Source organism: Passer domesticus, chromosome 9, assembly GCF_036417665.1.
Source record: "Passer domesticus isolate bPasDom1 chromosome 9, bPasDom1.hap1, whole genome shotgun sequence".
In the NCBI taxonomy this organism is placed as follows: domain Eukaryota; kingdom Metazoa; phylum Chordata; class Aves; order Passeriformes; family Passeridae; genus Passer; species Passer domesticus.
Genome location: NC_087482.1, coordinates 41,864,284 through 41,878,747, shown reverse-complemented (window position 1 = coordinate 41,878,747; position 14,464 = coordinate 41,864,284).

Genomic DNA, 14,464 nt, shown 5'->3' with positions numbered 1-14,464 from the left:
GCAGGAAAGTCCTTCCAAACGGTTGCTCATTCACCAAAATTAGGTCACTAAGGGGGAAGAAATGTCCCTGAAGACTGTAACAGTGAGAAACTTCCTACGTGAATTACGTGGGACTGGCAGCCTCTACGAATGCCACTCAAAGCACCCTCCCACCTCCAGGATCTATGGAGAGGGCACAGGCAATGGGATTTTTCCATTCTCTAAACAAAGTTTTTCCTTTCATCCATTCCCAGCTCCTCTGAAACACTTCAGAGTGGGATTTATTGAGACACCTGTGGACTGAGTGCCAGAGGAGCCCAAAGTATGTGGTGTTGGGTTTTGCCTGCAGTTGAGAGATGCCAATCTTGGCTGCCCAACATCTCTGCCCTGGAGGTGCATGGACCAATCTGCACAATGGGTCCAAGACATCAAGCAGCTCTTTTGTGATGGCTTTTCTACACAGTCAACACAGGAAGCTATAAATGCACTCCTTAGAATCATCCATAAAGTGGCAAAACTAAGCACTGCAATGCGCTTGACAGCTTTTGCAGTCCTCAAGCGGGTTGCCATGCTCTGAGCTGCCAGTATGGGCACTTCCAAGCAGGAATTCAGGTACCATGAGGTCTATAAATCCTATTTTTTACACACATTGCTTCTCCTAGCTTCTAAGCTCAGTCTACAGAACCCAGAAAAAGACAGGAAGGAAATCAGTTCAGAATAGAGGAGAAGAAAACTTCCCAACTAAAATCACTGAAACGCCTTTGTTTTTTGGCTCTGCAGAAATGCCAGCACAATCTTGAGGACATTTATCTGGAATCTGGCATTAGTGTGCATGCATTTCTGGACTTGCAAACCAGAGGCCTCTGAAGAGCCGTGTACACCCCATCACACACGTACAGCTGTTTACTCATGTTGAGTATTGGTGGCTGCCATGAGTAGTCCTGTTGTAACCAGTGACTGCTTCCTCAGAGAGGTACTGCTCAGCATGAATAAGAACACCATGGCTTGAGAGAGGGTGAAGGTGTGCAATGAAATCTGGTTGATGTCACTGGCAACCAATGTGGTCTCAGTGTGGGGCTAATTAGGATGTCCCAGTCACTCTCAGAATGCCATTTTATTCTTTTTCAAGGACACCACTCTCCTTGAAGGGTCTTAAAACCCATGGAAGGCTTCCTGCAGCAAGGACCATCACTCCACAGACATTTTAAGCCTCTTTTCCCTACAGGTGTAATCCCAAACAGTCCAAAACACAGAGGCACTGGAGCACATCAGCTGACTAAAATCAAAAGTGCTGTATCTCAACCATCTGTTAAAAAATGTGGGACCATTGACTCATTAGTTTCATCTAACTCTACCAGCACAATAAAAAACCACACGCCTTCTGGAGAACAATATCAACATGTGTGGGAGGATATCATCTCTGCAACACAGGGTGGGATGTTGTAGTTAAGAACAACTCTCTGAACTCTTGTCAGGTCAGAGCTGCAGTAGATTGGCAGCATTGCCATGGCTTTATTGGGGTCTGGATCGATCTCTTCCCTGGAAATGGGATTTGGGTCCTCTCTTTGACTGGGGATCTGGTGGTACAAAGCCAGGTGGGAGTTTGTCTGCTTTTACCACTCTATTTTAGAGCAGTTTTTAAGCAATTCATTTTTGAGCTGGAATTACCCAAAACTAGCAAAAAGAAGATGTAAGCAGCAAACTCTCCCACCCCCCTGTTGGGCTGTCCCTGTCTCATCTGGCAAGTCCCGATTATCTGGGATTGCAGTAATTCTGGAGGATTACTCACAGGCCGACCACAGCCACTTGCAACAACTTTTCCAGACAAGGAGGAGTGAAAGCTGGTGAATATGAGTTTAGCAGAGTGTGCCTCAGTTCAGGGGAGCTGCTGAAGAAAACATAAATAACAAGGGAAATCAGCCCTCGGCCGAGTTCAACCTTTGAAAGTTGAAGTCTCCTGCTCATGAGCTCACCATGCTCTATTGAGCAAGTGGAAGGGAAATATTTTCTCTCTCCAGCGTGACTTGAAGAAAGGAAGTTGTGTGGGCAGAGGCACCGAGGTGACTCTAAATACAGTGATGTCTCCTTCCCAGGCACTCAGCCTTGGGAGCAATTGCTTTCTTCCACTTGGGGAAATTTCAGTGGCAAGATGTATGGAGGGAAATATTCAATACCTCCTGCTGTGGAGACATTTATTTCTACAGCCAGTTATGACTCCAGCCATGAAGTTTTTATTGCTACCTCTCATGCACATTATTTATTGTAACTTCCTTTTTTGAGTAGGCTGTTTATTTTTAAGCAAGTGCTGTTACATTTTTCACTAGATTACTAATAGCCACGTGCTCTGGCTGCTGAAGCTGAATAAGCTGATGTAACTGTAGGTCAGGATCTTAGATCCTTCCTTAGCCTGTCCCCAAAATAAATATAGAGGATGAACTTGGGGCTTTCTCTAAGAGGCCTGTGTACCTTCCACTTGGAGGATAAGGTAGAGCCCTGCTTCCAGCACAGCCATCAGGGTGGGATGTGATGGGTGGGACTGAGATTGAAGTGAAACTTCTACCTACAGGGCTTTGCACAGTACAGGGTTAAGGCAGAACTTTGCATTTAAAATTACTTTTGCAATAACCCCTTATTTATGATGCAGCTCTTTAAGCTAACAGTAATTTAGAAAATTCTCATCCCAGCTCTGGATTCTGCTTTCCAAAGCCCCAGCAGAAGGTGGAGTGCACTCTCTGGCTCAGGTAGTGGCATGTTACTGTAGTGGGCATCCAAGCACTCTCCTGGTGCTGGGGTGCTTTGGGGGTTCCTTGGCCCAAGTCACACAGGCAAGGGCCTGCTGGTCCACCTCAAAGTCCCTCCTCACCACTGTCCTCCACCCACCAGATTTTTTTATCCTGCTGGGAGTTTCTGACAGCATTTTTGGGTTTTGCTGGGGTTTTTTTGTTTGTGTGTTTAGAAATGAGGAAATACAGTTGCTCTGGGTTTCCTGAACATGCCTTCCTCTCATGAGAGGAGCTTACTGGAAACACACATTCCTGGATAGGCCAAACAGCCCTGGGCTGCCCTTGCTGGGTGCAGAACAAGCCTTGTTGGAAAACAGATGCAACAGCCAGGCTGTTTGGGGTGTCTCCTTACACTCCTCTGTGCTTTGCTCTTGGGCATTGAGCAAGATGGGGCAGGGCCAAGGGCCCCAGAGCATCCCCAGCTCAGAGTCTGACCATCCTGCCATGCCCAGGGGAGCTCCCTCAGAATCCTCATCTGCTCATCAGTCTGCCAAGGACCTGCTATTGGGCACCTCCACTCCTCCCAGAGAAAAGATTTCAAGGACACAATATAGACCTACAAACAGTTTTTAGGTTATTCATGCTTACAGGTCCCTGAGGTAAAATGCCCCTGTTCAGCACCATTTTCACAGCATTTCCAGTTGCTGAGATCAGTTCAAGATGTGGCACCCACATTCTCAGGTGATTGGTACATCTGTCTGGCACCTCCTATATGTTTGTTGAAAAATAAATTTGTTCTCTGCTGTTCCAAGTGAAGATTTACTGGGATGAGTACACTCTGAATTCCCCTGAAGCTGAAGTTTTGGGATGGGCTTCGAAACCAATATGCTTTGGATCAAGCCTTCAGGACATTGCTCAATTTTCCATTCTTTGCAGGAAAACAGTTTACCAATTACAGGGTGGAAAAGGGCAGCAGAGAGGTTTCCAAACAGCTCTCACAGCAGTGTCAGTCCTCTCATTTAATGACCTCACCAAGTGCCACTGCTGTCCCAAAACTGCTGTGTCCTATAGCTCTCAGACACAGAGGTCACAGCTGAACTTCCTCCTTTTCTGGGATTAAATCAGAGGTTTTGACCAATTTCTATAATTAGGGAAGACTTACTTCTCCTGACTCCTTCCCATCTGAAATGCCTCAAAGGCTCTGTGCAAACTTGACATTTCTTATTTTAGCAAGGCAGATTTACCTCGGGGTTTGTGTTTCTCTTGGAGCACCAGCCGAGCCCATTGCTGTTCACCGAGCAGCTTCAGCCTAATGTTTGTGTGATTTACAGCGCGGTCTGCAGTCGGCATCTAAGCCCTGAAATGCACATTTAATTCCAAATCCTGCCGTTCTGGGCCGTCTGCAGCAGATGGTGCTGCTGACTCGCCGGGAGCCAGCATCGCTTCCACCCTGCCCGGAGATGCAGGCACCCACCGGGAGCCAGCCCTGCTGGGGAAAGGGCTGGAGCACTCCCTGCCCACCCTCCTCTGTGCTTGTCACCCTCCAAAGATAGTCCAGCACTTGCTACACCCTTACCAGTCTCCAATTAGAAAGCAGGCTGAGCCCAGGTAGGTTTTAGGATAAGTCAATGAAAATATGAGCAACTTTTTATTTGCTGATGTGTATGATCCGTTTTGGGAGTGAAAAAAAAAAAAATTCTTACATAGATATAAGTACACCTAGGACCCTAAATAAAACAATTTGTTTTGTCCTAACTCCAGTTCCCAGTCAGAGATTTTGCCCAAAATTCATCAGGGCACCCCCTTTCTCCCCAGTGAAAGCAGGGATTGAGGTCTTTCAGGAATGCTACAAGAGCAGCTCATTTTCTGTCTGACACTACCTGAGCTGAATCCCTTGGGAGGAGATGGGCTGGGTATCCATAACGTCCTGGTTTGGGCTGGGATGGAGTTAATGCTCTGTCAAGTGGCTGGTACAGTGCTGTGTGTTGGATTTAGGATGAGAACGTTGGTAACACACTGGTGGTTTAGTTGTTGCTGGGCAGGGCTGACACAGAGTCGGGGACTTTTCAGCTTCCCGTGCTTTGCCAGTGAGCAGGAACACAAAGCAGGGACAGCTGACCCAAAGAGGCCAAAGGGATGTTCCAAACCAGAGAATGTCACACTCAGGACACAAACTGGGAGCCACTGATCACTGCTCAGCAATGGGCTGGTTATTGGCCAGTGGGTGGTGAGCAATTGTAGTTTGAGTGATTGAGTTTCATTCCTCTCTCTCCTTTTCATTACTATTATTATTATTATAAATATTATTGATATTATTGGCCTGCTCCATCACCCTGAGATCAGACCATGTCCTGGGGCAGCTGCAACCTCCACACAGTTGACAGTAGATTCTTTTTCCAAGCTCAAATAGAAATACCCGAAGTGGCTCTATGGTTTTTCAGCAAATCAATATCTGAGAACATAAATTCCTCACCACACAAAGCAACATATCAGCTCTAAATAATAAATGAGGTAGAAGTGTACAGCTGGTTTAGAAAGAACAAAGAGACCAAGCATTACATCATTTCCTGTCTGTTGCTAAATTCATAAAAAGCCTTACCTTACAACCAATCGGCAAATCCCCCCTTTCTGTGGTATAACTCCAAACTCAGGATGGCTGTCTCCTGTCCTCAGAGTTCTGCAGCAAATATGTGAAATGCGTTCTTGTAAATTAGCCAGCTTCAGTGCTCCAGCAACCAAGTCTCACCCCAGGCTGGTCCCCTCCACCAAACTGTCTGGGGAAGGTTAATTTGGGCAATGTAATTATATGTGTATATATAATGTATGTTCACCATCACATATGGCATCATCTGGTGACACAACACAGCTTAACTGAGCTATCTCTGCCACCCCAATGCATCTTCCAGTTCTAGGAGGAAAGGATGGCTTAAGGGTGGCTTTGGGGGATATTTCCCTCCCCCCAGCTGCCAGGACAGCTCCCTGGGGCCATTGAATTATTTCACCCTCAAGTTTTCCCAGCAGGCTGCTGGGAAGCCCTACAGATCTGGCCAAGCTTCTATCAGCTGGACCAGGCACAGCATTTCACTGCCCATCCCCTGCTCCTCTGGGGCAGCACGCCCTAGGCAGAGAGGCAGGATCTCAGAAATAAGGTTCCTAAGTTATCTAGATGTCCAGGGAGCTGATATAGCCTGTAACATGCAGTTTGAAGCTCCCAGAGAGCAAATGCACACTATGGAGCAGTGATTGATGCCTCCTGCAGTTTGCTGTTTCCAAGCAGATGATTTCTGCATCACTTTCTGGATGGCTTTAAAGTGCCAGATGCAGTGTCAATGGTTTTCAGTCTTATAAGCCCCTTTCCCTACCATGGACTCCAAAACAGACCAGTCTACATTTCCAGAACAATGACAGAATACACAGAGCATGAAAATTCTCATTTGGGGTGAAGAGCTGCTGGATTTCTTTCCACACCAGCAGATCCATCTGTGTTCTGATCCATGTGCTGGATAAGAGTCTCACTGAAGTGCAGTGAGGACTTTGCTGTGCAAAGCACCTTCAGCACAGCAGATTCAGTCAGCACTGACTGATGAACAGGTAGTTATTCTGGCATAGCAGGATTTAGGAAGAATATTTTCCATGCCTGGTATTATTTTGATCTATGTTGCTAAAATCACATGCCCCTCTCACAAACCCCAGCAAGACAGCAAGGGCACAAAAGCAGAAGACTTGGTCCTGCTGCTCATGCTTGTAAAATTTCTTTTGCAGATAAGTGATGTGGATTTTCTACTTCATCAAAATATGGCCATAGAATGGGTTTGAAAGGACCTTGAAGGTCATCTTTTTCTACCCCTCTTGCCATGGGCAGGCATACCTTCCACCATCCCAGTTACCCCAAGCCCCATCCAGCCTGGCCTTGGACACTTCCAGGGATCCAGGGGCAGCCACAGCTTCTCTGGGCAACCTGTGCCAGGGCCTCAGCACCCTCACAGCAAAGAATTTCTTCTCAATATCCCATCTAACCCTTCCCTCTGCCAGTTTAAAGCCATTCCCCCTTGCCCTCTCACTCGCCTCTACAGCTCTATTGGTGGGCTGTGCTCTCCTGCAGGATTCCTTGTGGCTTGGCAGGGTAGGGATGAGTGATGATCCCCATCTTCCACTGCTCTGTCATTGATCACCCCATTTTAGCACAGTCCTTATCTGGAAGCAGGCAGGTCTGAGCTCCCATCTTGTACCAGGCTGTTGGATCTGGGGTCTGGGGGGACAAAACCAGCACCAGGTGCCTCAGCTGTGCCAGCCTGGCAGGGACAGCCCAGCGTGGCAGGGCAGTCCTTGGCTCCCCAGCACAGATGCTGTTTTCACATATCCACTCTGAAATACAGAGGAGCCACATGCAGGAAAAGTAAATGTGAGCCCTCTGTGAGTGCTATTTGAGAGCAGTGACTTCAATATTTAAAGCATCCCTGGCTGCAGGTGCAGCACACTGCAGTTATCAACATTTCCCATGTTAGACAGCGAGCTGGTGCTGACCCCAAGGCTTAAATTAGTAACAAGATTACTCAGAGAAAAGTAATGTTCTGAAAACCTTTATGGGACAAGAAAATATGCCAAAAGTAAGCTTGGCCAGTGTACTTAATAGATAGAAACCCATTTGTTTCTTTTTGAGAACTTAATTAAATTTCCCATGAATTCATTTGTAATAACAGTAATAAGCACCATATATGGAAATCTTCAATGAGCCCTTAGCAAGGTAATTTCCTGAATTTAGCTTATATCTTTGTAATGTTCAAAGCCAGCTAGGCTCTAAAGTACAGCTGGTGTGCATTATTCCATCCTGAGTAGGAGGGTGTGGATGGAATGGGTAAAATAAATTACTTTGGTGCTTTGACACCAAGTTTTATTGCCTATAGAATCGTGCTGGATCATGTTCAGAGAAGTATCAAGTAGAGAGTTAACATGATTTCTTCTGTTTATAAAAGAAGCTTTGGGGAGGGCAGTGCACATGCCTTACACACTCCAACACTCTCTTCAGTGCTCCCTGGCCCTCAGTCAGTATCTAGGAGGGGACCAAGCCACCTGAAATCAAACAGGAGAAGCTGGAAGCTCTGCAACTCTCCTGGTAAGTCACAAGAGAAGGAAGTCAAAAGGGGGAAGTCTATTCTTTCACATAGAGGGATTCACACACCCAATTTAGAACCCTACCTGCTTCTTAGGCTTCACATGCACAAACATGGTAAAAAATCATAAGCTAAGTGTCAGAGGAGAAATGGTCATTGCTGACCAAGGCTGAGAGCAAGTCTCCTTCCTTTATACTGAGGTGGAAGGAGCTTTCACCACCAGCTTCAAGTGTGTGCACTCAGAGCCCAAGTGCTAATTACATAAGTTGTAATTAAAACTTAGCCAAGATTTGTAAAACCTTAACCTCCCTACCATTGATTTTGGAATATTTGGTAAATATTCCAGTCCTAAGAGAGGCAGAGTAAGTCACAGTACAAACAGACACCAGGGGGTATCTTGGGACATGAAGCTGAGATCAAGAGGGTGCCAACAGCCATGACACACCCAGTATGCAATTGGTCTTTGGAAGTACCACAGGAATGCTGGGGAGGAGCAAGAGGAGAGCCCAGAGAGCAAAATGCCAGTGCTGGGGAAGGAGCTGGTGTGCCCCCTCACAGCCCAGGCTGGGCACTGTAGCTAACACAGAAACAGAGCTCCTGCTCAGAGCCCACAGCAGCCCCAGGATAAATTAAAACACATTTAAGTCATTGAACTCATGCTCTCAGTGAGCTCCAAGTGGAAAGGGTGTCAAGAATTCTTCCAGGGACTAATTCTGTGGTCAACAATGCCAACTACCAGAGTTCCCACACCTCAGAAGAAAGTGATGTTATATTTTCCATCATTAATATATAATAACAAACCCTCTGCTCGCTGGGAAGCTTCCTAAGCTCCCACAGTGACTCGGCTCAAAAGCTAAAGACCTGGCAGCACAGCCACTCCATCCATAATCTCCTTTCACAGTTAAACCAACACTCATGTGGTAACACAGCTGCCTCAGGGGTTGGCTTACAGGTCAGTACCTCCTTAGAAATGGGGATCCCAGCTGGAGCTTCTCTCTTCTTCCTGACTCATCTGCTCCTCCTGAGGAGCAATGCAGGATGCTGAGACTTCCAGGGGTGTTTACGCTACAGGAAACTGCAGCTCTGCAGTGAACCCTTCCCAAGCACTGTCAGACAGCCCAGGGAGAGCTCTGCTTCCCTCTCCTGCCTGCCTAAATACCCTGCCCTCAGCACCAGCCAGGGAAAACACACAGTTTCTTCTCATTAACTCTACAATCATTCCAATAGATTTGATATGTCCCAGCTTTCCAGAGATATCATGGCCTTGATCATCCCACCTGCTCCAGCAGAATTCTTCTGCTGAGAAGCCCAGGGGTGATGTGATGATGGGTGTGGATCTGCTACACCCCAACATCCCCCTCACTTCACTGGCAGTTTTGCTCTTAGTGTGAGTTTTGTTACAGTTTTACAAGTTTTATTGCTGCCCTACTCTTTCATGGACATTTACTCAAGAGTCTTTAAAGTTTCCTTTACCTACAGGCAACGTGCCCACAGTGATCACTCCTGGTTTTACTGTGACACCTGCGCTGAGGTCAGGGCAACCAAGAGTCTCACCAGTGACAGGTTCAAAGCAGAGTGGGACCCCTGGGATTCACTGAGGTCCATCACCAAATGTAAAAGACTGGCGAACTTGGTGTCAAGAATTCCCTGATGGAACAAGATCCTCGAGTCCTGCCCTTGTTGTCAGAGAAAAGCCCTGTTGGTCCTTGCTCCATCCTCCTCATCCTCCACAGCTCCCTGCCCGTCCCTGTCCTGCTGGGAGTGTGCACAGCTTGGGTGTCCTGTGTCTCCTCTGGGTGATCTCCTGACTTTCAGTGGTCAGAGGGAGCTGAGCTGGTGCAGGGCCACTGCCAGTCTCGAATTCCTCTCATTCATCCCAGCCCCACATCCATCAGACCCCCAGACAACCTTTGGCAAGCCCTTCTCAAACACAAACCTCACCTCAAGGCCCCCTTGCTGAAGCATTGCCATCTATCTCTTGTTTCCTAGACCATCTAGGTGAAGCTGGGGGAGATCTTCCACACTGGGAAGCTCTGCTCTGGACTGGTTTCTTTCACCCATCCCTCCAGGGTGCCCTCCCTGCAACTCTTTTCAGTGGCAGCTGAAAAGAGCCGGCCTTGAGAGAGCTGCCCTTGCTCCAGGGACAATATTCTGTTACACTGAGCACACCCAGGCTCTGAAGAGAAATAATTCATGGATTATTGCTTTGCTTTTATAAGCAAGAAAGAACCAATAAACGCATGGCATTTAATGGTCAAGACCCAAACAAAATTGCCGTAGGAAACTGGGGAAGCCCAAGCTCCTCCTGGCCATTTGTTCTTAGAAAGCAGCACACTGAACTGAGCAGCCACAAAATGAGCAGGAGCTTAGCAAAGGCTCTGTGCAAAAGGGACCCTTTGCATTTGACATGCTCTGTCAGATTGAATTTTAATTACATCTCCCCTCTGGAGCTGGCACGGGAGGGGAATGCTAATGATGGGGGAGAGGGAAGGGAGCAGCCATGGCAAACACCAGCCCTGCACTTGACAGAGTGCCTGATGGCAAGGAGAGGTAACCTGCACGTAGACAAGTATAAATCTTGATGGTTTGGTTTCCCATTTAGGTCCTACTATTTTGGCCCAAGTGTGGGCTACTGGTTGGGGTAAAACACATGTAAGTGGATTTAATGTATTAAACCATGGCAGGGTGCAGCCCGTTTGTGACAAGATTGAAGGAAATCAGGTTTAGATAAACAAATATGACCTCAGATCATGCTCCCAATGATCAGCAAACCATCACTTGTGGATTATTATAACCTAGCGACACTACTTGCTGAGTGCTGTGTCTCTCAGGATCCTGGTTTTTGAGTTTTATAAAAACACCTTTGGCAAATATCACTTGAAAAATGTGTCACCATGGTGGGTCCAGTAATTCTGGCCATGGTCACGTGCAGGCTCCTTGCATGGAATAAGCATTAAATACAGACTCAATGCACTAAAACAACCACAGGCAGCATCAGCAACATCCCTCCTGTTCTCTGCCTGGAGAGAGAAAACATCTCAATCAGATGGTGAGCACTGAATGTGTGACAAGTATTAGTGCAGACAATATTTGGGATGCTGATACATATCTCAGCAAAACCCAATCAGGACATGGGGTCCATGGAAAGATTCAGCTAAGGACAGAGTGAATCTGGAGCACAAAATCCACTACCAAAATCTGCACATAGATATTTAGAGGCTACTCAGGATACGACACCTCCTTGTGGTCTAGCTGCAGTCAGTCAGGGACACAGTATCCAGCTGGGCATCTCAGACCTCTTCTTGCTTCTTCTTTAAAAAAAAAAAAAAAAAAAAAAAAAAAGAAACAAAATTTATATTTCTCAAAATGGTCAAAGTACCACTATTTTATTTTATTTTATTTTATTTTATTTTATTTTATTTTATTTTATTTTATTTTATTTTATTTTATTTTATTTTATTTTATTTTTTATTATTTTTTTCTGCTATTCAAACAGCAGCCAGCTATCACAGAAATGCAAAGTCTGCTTCTCAGAGTGAATGGCTGATCTACACAGATTGTGTGACAATCATAAAATCCTTAGGGATCAGAACAAAGGCTTTCACAAGCTTTTGTTGTAAGAGCTCGATCTATTCCTGCGGGGAAATTCTGTGTTCTGTTGCTGTCTGCTTGCACAATAGAAAGATGTTTTTCCTGCATTATTGGGGTTAGTAATGCAATGTTTGCTATTCCATTGCTGGATGCTCCTGCCAAAAGAATTTGTATTACCTCTCAAGCTACTGATAACGTGGAGTTGCTTGGGAAAAACTGTTTCACCCAGAGAAATAAATCAGGCAGAAATTTCATTAAATTAAAATACCATTTAAAGCTGTAAATTACCTGTGACCTGCAACATGTGTTGCTGTGCTCTGTTCTTAGTTTCTATAGTTTATTTTCTATAGTTTTTATAATTTGGTCTCACCTTATTTTTCTGTCTTTCCATTACCCTATTCTGTAATAATTAATTCATTTAAAATTTCCCAGTGGATAAAAGTGGCTGTTTATGCCATATGATATGATACAAGATAAGGTAGGATCTGAACCTTTGTATTGCAGCAACACTTTCAACCACAGCCAGAGCTTCCTTCACTTTGGCATCAAAGGTACAAAATCAGTTTCTTCAGTAATATTTCTTTCTGCCTTTCACCAGAACAAGATGATCCCAACAAAGCAGCAACAGAAGAATGAGCAGCCTTATTCCTGAAGTGTTTAGGAAGTCAGAGTGGACAACTAAATTACTTATTCACCCTAAAATGTTATAATTTCTACACTTCTTTCATAAAAATGCTCAGTCATAATGTATTGCAAGATTAGGGTGTTATGGTTTGCCTGAGAAAGTCTAATACAATTTGAGGGGTTCATACAGTCCTTAAACACATTAGCAAACAGGTTTCAAAGAGCAACAAGAAGCTTTTTTTTTTTAAGTAATAAATCATTTATTTCTCCTTCACTTACATTTTGGAGGATGGTTTTCAATATTCTGATACGAAAGTAGAAGAGCTCCTGGTGCAGTTCAAAGTGTGCCTGCATTGATGTAAAGGCCTTTGGGCCAGCTGGGAATGTCTCTGCATCACAGAAGTAATTTTCAAAAGAGATTTTAAGCAAAGAATACTCATCCTTTGAGATATTATATATATATATATGCCACATTACTGTCTATTTACTTTCCCCAAGCTGCACATTCAGCAGTGTGGCCCCAGGCCAGCCCGTGGCTCCAGGCAGGCTGAGACACTCTGGCTCACACCAGGGTTTCAGTGAACTCTGCTCCTCCCAGGTGACCCAGGGAGGGAGGAAGCCCCAGTGGACGGAGCCACTTCCCCTCAACATGGCAAATCACAAAAGTGGAACTCTCCAGCTGGGTTGGATGCTATTTTTTTCCTCCTGTATTTCAAGTATATCTGAGCAGGATGGGGGCTGAGCATCCACCAGCCATCAGTGGAAGAGGGAAAATCAGCCTTTAAGCAAGCACAATTCCCATCAGGCAAACTCCTAATTCTGCCCTAATTGAGCCTGGCAGCTGAAGCTGGATGAAAACCATGTTGTGCTCCATCCAGCCTTTCAAGGGGTCTCTGCTAAATCAGAGAGAAGTGCTTTAATCTGTGCTAGGAGAGATTTTAAGCACAAAACTGTGTCTGGAAAGTCAAATGCTTTATGCATCCCTCAGGCACATGAAAAGATCTCCCCCAGCAGAGCAGGAGATCTCCTATAGCAACTGGCCACTAGCAACAGGAACAAACAGTCCCTTGTCCCATTATTTCAACTTTCTGCATTATTCTGTGAGAGGCAGAGATGGTGGGAGGCTGGTGGTGCACGAGGTTCACATTCTGCACCCTGATTCAAGTCAGAGGCAGAGATCATGGATTTGGTACATTCGTGCCTCAGTTTCCCCTCCCCCAAAGAGGAACAGTTTTGTTTCCTTTCTCACTCCCACATGGGATGCCAAAGTCCAGGAAAGTGGATAAGCCAGAGGGCCCCACATGAGTCAAAATTATTGCTTGTACATATTTGTGCTGCATTTGCAAGAAATCCTCTTGGCTTAAGTAGGAATAAAAAGTTGGATGGATATTTCCTGGCATCTTGAGCAAACGGACTTAATATTCCAGTTGTTTTTTATGTTTTGAAATTAAAAAAAAAAGGTTGTTTCCACTAAAAGGGGCTGACAAAGCCAGGCAGCTTCCCAAGATGAGGATTTTTGGAGCATTATGGTAGAGATAACAGAGGTCCTGCTGTACTGGAGCACCCGCTGGTGCTGGAGACCTTGTGAACACAAAGCAGATGAGCATTTCTGCAGCCAGGAATGGCCAATTCCTGTCAGTCCACACCTTTCTGAGGACTTCAGTGAGGGGAATTATCATTTAAAGTTCACATATTAAAGCAAAAGCCTCCTCCCACCCTCAAAACCTTGCCCATTTACTGCATTTTTCCTCCTATTTGGATCCTCTGCTTGGTTTTTCCCCCCCCTGGTGCTGCTTAGAGCAGAGAGGATCCATGTCCTTGTGCTCCCACCCTCCCTCTGGCCAAGGAGGAGGCTTAAAAATTCTCACAAAGTACTCAAAAATTTTTATTGCTTTTGTGCAATAAAAAGATTACAGCAGGAGCAGATAGCCTTTCTCCTTGGTGCACATCACATACCACCTCTGGCAACATCATGAGCTGCTGCTTGCAGTGCAGGTTTCCTCTACAAAAATAATGGAATTCTGCCACTCAGATGCCTGGAGGGGAATGGACTGTCCTCCTTAATAGAAATTAGATCTGTGCAGCCCTTGAAACACCTGGCTTGGTCTGCACTCAAATGCCACCAAAATATTCACATTTAATTGGGTAACTGTCAACACAACTGTCAGAATGGCTCACTATGAGAAACAAGGGCAATTTACTTAAAAATTAACTACTCAATTGGTTTTCATCTGAAAAGCAATGCTCTGACTCCAGTGACAAGCTTGCTCATTTTTCATCAGTGTTTTATGCAGGATCCCACCACATGTTACCATTTTCTCTCCCCACAGCAAAGCTCAGGGAACAAAAAAATGCTCTTCTGTGGCAGCCTTTTGTAAGTCAGACTTGTGCAAAACACAGAGAGCCAGAATAATGTACATGTGATAAATAATGCAT